Here is a 6062-nt window from a genome sequence, read left to right as displayed (position 1 = left end):
AGACGACAAAGGGCAGTTTAGGAGTCTAATAGACTTATAGGTATCTGCAAGAGAGGCATTTAATTTTAATTAATGGCATAATGCATTTTTCTTTTGCTAAGGCCAAGGAAAAAAAAAAAAAACCTCATGAAAATGACAAAGGGAAAATAATTTTAAATAAGCCCAAACTTAGCTCTCAAAATCATAGCTTAATGCTAAGGAATATATTCTTGCACTCCAGGTGGTAAAATTGATCCCTTGTGCAAGGTTTGTAATTTACATTCAAATTGGAATATTGAGTTGTATAGAGAATTCAGCTCATTATTCCCAGCTTTCACTGTGAGTGTGTGTGTGTGTGTGTGAGAGAGAGAGAAAGAGAGAGACATGAGAGAGAGAGAGAGAGAGAGAGAGGTTGATTTCCATAGAAACTAAACTCTAGTCTTTGGTTATTTACAAAAGGGAGCATAATCAAGTCAGATTTTAAAAAATACATAATGGTGCACAAAGTAATAGATGGAAATCTCTTAACTGAGGGAGAAATCTGTTTCTAGGAGAATAATTTGAGATTTCTTTGCTGTAGTTAATACAGTTTCAAGTAAATAATAAAGTTATTTACCCAAAAGAGATAGAAAACTAAGGATGTCTTTCTTTATAGAGAAAAGCTGGGGGTTACAAATACAAAAAATTAAAGAATATTTATTTCATATAAGCCATAAGAACGTTGAAACCAGGAACATTATAATCCTCCACTTTATTCTTCATAATGCTATGTGTATTAAATAGGTGCTCAAACACTTATGTAAAGAAGAATGCATGAACATGAGGGTGGATTTGAAGAAAATGCAATGTCTTACCTGAAGTGCTTTCTTTGAAGTGTCTCATCTATCCTCTGCATTTGGAAAAAGTTGAATTTAGCACTGAGAAATGCTTTAGCGGGAAATTGAATGCCTAGGCATTTATATGATCTCTTTTCTAGTAAAAAGAACTACATTTAGGAAGAAGAACATGAGTGAATTCTCTTTTGGGTAAATTTAATAAGAAGCAGATCTTAGAGGGACTCAATATCATACACTTGCATTACACTTTAATCTTCACTCTATGTTTCCAATATTATGGCACTGAAGTCATACTTCTTACTGTGAACAAGTAATTCTCTAATATTGCTATGTTATTCCCATTCATTTTGTTTTTAGTCATTTTAAAGGGTTCTTTATATTTTAGGATCTAATACAGCATGATTTTTTTTTGAAATATAAGGTGTATAAAATTTGTACATTCACCTACTAGCACCAAGGGTGTGTGTGTATGTGTGTGTGTGTTTGTGTGTGTGTGGGGCTGTGACTATATATCTATGATTGTTACTACCAAATAGCTCCAAGTTAAGAAAAGTTAACTATGAGAAGTCTAAGGAGACTATACAGTGTGTAGTGCCATTTCTTTACTGACGATAGTGCATATCAGGTAGTACCAGAGGGGTGAATTTAAGTTTAGTGTAAATACTTATTAGCACAGGGAATGTAGGGATAGAAGGTGGGGATGGGAAGCCAAAAACTCTCAATACAGTGGGAGGCAGGTGAGCTGTATACCATAAATGAGGAAATTTATTATGAGGAATTGTATTTATTTGCCATTACTTTTAATGGCAGAAACTGCAATTACTTTTGCACCAACCTAATAAAAGGGCTCTGCAATACCAAGTGTGGTAGGTACGTTGTTGCAACCGCTTTGAAAAACTAAGTGGCAATATTTATTAAAGCTGAACATTTGCAAATCATATGAACCAGCCATCTCACTTCTAGGTACTTAAGCAACAGAAATGTTTAGATATTTGCCAAAAGACTCAGGCAAGTGTGTTATAACAACATTTCTAATAATCAAAAAACTAGACTCAACCCCAATAGTCATTAATAATAAGATGAGTAAATAAATTGTGTTATATCAAGTAAATAAATACATATGGTAACAGAAATAAATGAACTACAGCCATCTGCAAAAATATGAATGAATCTCACAAACATAGTATTGAGCAAAGAAGTCAGATAAAGACAAGTCAGTATTGTTTAATTTGATTTATGGAAAGTTAATAAAAAGCAGATCAAATTAAACTAGTAGGTCTCCAATAGGAAAAAGGAGAGGGATTGCGACTGTTTCTTAATCTGGGTACAGGTTACACAGGAGTGTTCATTTTGTAAAAAGCTATAAAGCTGTACACTTACATTTTGTACAGTGTTCTGTTTTTGTATGTGTGTTAACCTTCAATAAAAAATTTACTCTCCTTCTCAAATAAGTATAGATTTTGTAGATTCTTGAAAACTACCTATAAAGGCAGAACTTTAGGAAAACAAGGTGATGCAGAGCTTCAAATAGGAAGAAAAGTTGGGGGAAGTGTGCAGCTGATGCCTCCAATCTGAAATCACTTAGGGGGATAGAATTTGTATTTGAGTAAAACCTTAGGTCATGATAAATCACAATATAGACTGATATCCAAAAGATCTGAGGAGACTTAAGCTTGAGTCAGAATAGATACAAATAAGCATCTGGTAATTTGTCTGATAATGGATATCAAATAAGACCAAAGGCAGGGACAGGCTGGAATGCCAGAGTTTAAAAACTAAAGTTTCGAGGTAGGAGCAGTTTGTCACACAGTAGCTTGGAATGGTCTGCCAAACTCTGCTTGGGTTTAAATGACTCTTGTCCAGGAGTGAGAGTGTGGCAACTTTATATGGCTTATAATTATGTAAAAGGCTAGAGGAAAAAACTACATGATGTAACATTTTATTTATAAGTCATTTACTCATATATAGTCATGCCTTGTATGTGAAAATCTCATTTTTCAAACTATGCTGGGACTTCTACATGTAAAACATGGTGTAACAAACACACCAGCTTTTATTTACTCATTTAATTCTTAGTCTCCCATCAATGTAGGGTTATAATTAAGACTGACGAAGACCCAAAATAAAATTCTTACTGATTTATGGATTCTTTGTGCCTTAGTCCATTCAGGCTGCTATGACAAAAATACCATAGGCTGGGTGGCTTAAACAGCATTTATTTCTCACAGTTCTGAAGGCTGGGGAGTTCTAGATCAAGATGCTGGCAGATTCGGTGTCTGGTAAGGGCCTGCTTCCTAGTTCGCAGACTGCTGTCTTCTCCTTGTGTCCTCACATGGTGGAAGGGGTAAGGGAGCTCTCCGAGGTCTCTCTTATAAGAGCACTAATCTCATTCATGAGGGCTGCATCCTCATGGTCTAATCACCTCCCAAAGGCTCCAGTGTCTATCATCATCGCACTGCGGGCTAGGATTTCAACATATGCATTTTGAAGAGCTACAAATATTCAATCCATAACACTATATAAAGGGAAGCAATAATAAAAGCTAACAATTATGGAGTAGTTGCTACATACCAGGCATTGTTCTCAATACTTTACATAAATTATTTAATCTTCACGGCTACTTTGAAACTTAGAGGAAAAGGCACATAGTAGTAAAGGACAGAGCCAGGGTTCAAGGCTAGGTTAGTCTGACTTCAATCTTTCTGCTGTGTTATTCTGTCAACTATATTTAGCCATCAGGCATAAAAATGCTTTGAAATCTCAATGAACATGCCTGTAGGTTTCCCTTAGTTCAGCCCTCAGCAAAAAGAGGTTACCCTTATACCCTACGAGGCCTCTTTTCAATTATGAGAGCTGGAGCATATCCACAGAGAGTAGGCAGAGGTAGATGCATAGGGCAGTGGGAGATTTTTCACTCCAGGAAAGACTAGGTGACCAGCTGTCAAAGACAATATAGTACACAGCTCTCACACACTTGAATAGTGCCCCTTTCTAGATTCTTTCTCTGTGCTGCCAGGTTTCAGCTCTTCCCACTCCTGAAAGGTAAGCTCCAGTTTCCCCTTTTGTCATTCTTGGTGCAAGCTCCAGTAGCTTAATTTATTTCCCAAGTAGTCCATAAAAATAGAGCTCAAAGTTTTCCTCTTTTTGGGAGAACAAAGAAGGGTGTGTCTTTGTGTGTGTGTGTGTGTGTGTGTGTGTGTGTGTGAGAGACGGAGTCTTGCTCTGTCACCTAGGCTGGAGTCCCATGACATGGTCTCGGCTCACTGCAAGCTCTGCCTCCGGGGTTCAAATGATTCTCCCGTCTCAGCCTCCTGAGTAGCTGGGACTACAGGCACGTGCCACAATGCCCAGCTAATTTTTGTATTTTTAGTAGAGACAGGGTTTCACCATATTGGCCATGCTGGTCTCGAACTCCTGACCTCGTGATCCGCCCACCTTGGCCTCCCAAAGTGTTGAGATTACAGGCGTGAGCCACTGCGCCTGGCCGAGGGGTGAGTTTTTAAACATAATTTCTTCTCTACTTTTCAGGAAAGAGTTTAAAAATTCACGGTTGCGCAGTAGTGCTAGTGGCTTCGTGGTTTGGTCCTCAGACCTGGCAGCCGCCACTGGTGGTGAGCTGCTAGGAAGCCTCTGTTGGTGAACTTGTTGGAGCTTGAACCCATTGTCACCCCTCTGACTCACTGGCAAAAAAACAAAAAAAAAGTTGAAGCAGATCGCCCAGGAAAGGTCTTCGTTGGTGGACTTAGTACGGAAACAAATAAGAAAGCTCTTGAAGCAGTATTTGGCAAATATGGACGAATAGTGGAAGCACTCTTGAGGAAAGACCATGAAACCAACAAATCAAGAGGATTTGCTTTTGTCACCTTTGAAAGCCCAGCAGACGCTAAGGATGCAGCCAGAGACATGAATGGAAAGTCATTAGATGGAAAAGCGATCAAGGTGGAACAAGCCACCAAACCATCATTTGAAAGTGGTAGACGTGGACTGCCTCCACCTCCAAGAAGTAGAGGCCCTCCAAGAGGTCTTAGAGGTGGAAGAGGAGGAAGTGGAGGAACCAGGGGAACCCTCACGGGGAAGACACATGGATGACGGTGGATATTCCATGAATTTTAACATGAGTTCTTCCAGGGGACCACTCCCAGTAAAAAGAGGATCACCACTAAGAAGTGGGAGTCCTCCTCCTAAGACATCTGCACCTTCAGGACCAGTTCACAGCAGCAGTGGAATGGGAGGAAGAGCTCCTGTGTCACGTGGAAGAGATAGTTATGGAGATCCACCTCGAAGGGAACAGCTACCCTCTGGTAGAGATGTTTATTTGTCCCCAAGAGATGATGGGTATTCTACAAAAGACAGCTATCCAAGCAGAGATTACCCAAGTTCTCGTGATACAAGAGATTATGCACCACCACCACGAGATTATACTTACTGTGATTATGGTCATTTCGGTTCACATGGTGACTATCCATCAAGAGGCTATAGCGATAGAGATGGATATAGTCGTGATTGTGACTATTCAGATCATCCAATGGAGGTTCCTACAGAGATTCACATGAAAGTTATGGTAACTCAGGTAGTGCTCCACCTACACGAGGACTCCCGCCATCTTATGGGGAAGCTGTGGCTACGATGATTACAGCAGCTCACCTGACAGATATGGTGGAAGTTGAGACAGTTATTCAAGCAGCCAAAGTGATCTCTACTCAAGTGGTGGTGATCAAGTTGGCAGGCAAGAAAGAGGGCTTCACCCTTCTGTGGAAATCCTCAACGTGATTCCTACTGCAGTTCAAGCCGTGGAGCACTAAGAGGTGGTGGCCATGGAGGAAGCCAATCTGATAGAGGGGGAGGCAGAAGCAGATACTAGAAACAAACAAAACTTTGGACCAAAATCCCAGTTCAAAGAAACAAACAAAAAGTGCAAACTATTCTGTCATAACTACCCAAGGACTACTTAAAGGCAAAATTGTGTCGCCTTTTTAAAATTCCCTGTTAAGTTCCCCTCCATCATTTTTATGTTCTTGTGAGGAAAAAAGTAAAACATGTTTGATTTTTTTAACCTTATTTATTTATTTATTGTACTTTAAGTTCTAGGGTACATGTGCACAACGTTCAGCTTTGTTACATAGGTATACATGTGCCATGTTGGTTTGCTGCACCCATCAACTCGTCACTTACATTAGGTATTTCTCCTAATGCTATCCCTCCCCCAGCCCTCCACCCCCCGACAGGCCCTGGGGTGTGATGTTCCCC

At 39.7% G+C, this 6062-nt stretch overlaps 1 pseudogene across 1 annotated transcript in view; it reads left to right on the top strand.

Moving 5' to 3' along the window:
• LOC105534541 overlaps nucleotides 1-5866 on the top strand; it is a 27449-nt pseudogene extending 21583 nt beyond the window's left edge. The window contains exons 3-4 of the transcript XR_001005296.1: nucleotides 4344-4426; nucleotides 4519-5866. The product of XR_001005296.1 is annotated as an RNA-binding motif protein, X chromosome-like (transcript). The remainder of the gene's footprint in view (nucleotides 1-4343; nucleotides 4427-4518) is intronic.
• The last annotated feature ends 196 nt before the right edge of the window (nucleotides 5867-6062 follow it).

This window comes from Mandrillus leucophaeus, unplaced genomic scaffold (genome assembly GCF_000951045.1).
Source record: "Mandrillus leucophaeus isolate KB7577 unplaced genomic scaffold, Mleu.le_1.0 Scaffold1361, whole genome shotgun sequence".
In the NCBI taxonomy this organism is placed as follows: domain Eukaryota; kingdom Metazoa; phylum Chordata; class Mammalia; order Primates; family Cercopithecidae; genus Mandrillus; species Mandrillus leucophaeus.
Note: the sequence above shows the minus strand (reverse complement) of the source record. Positions and strands in the feature narration are given on the sequence as shown.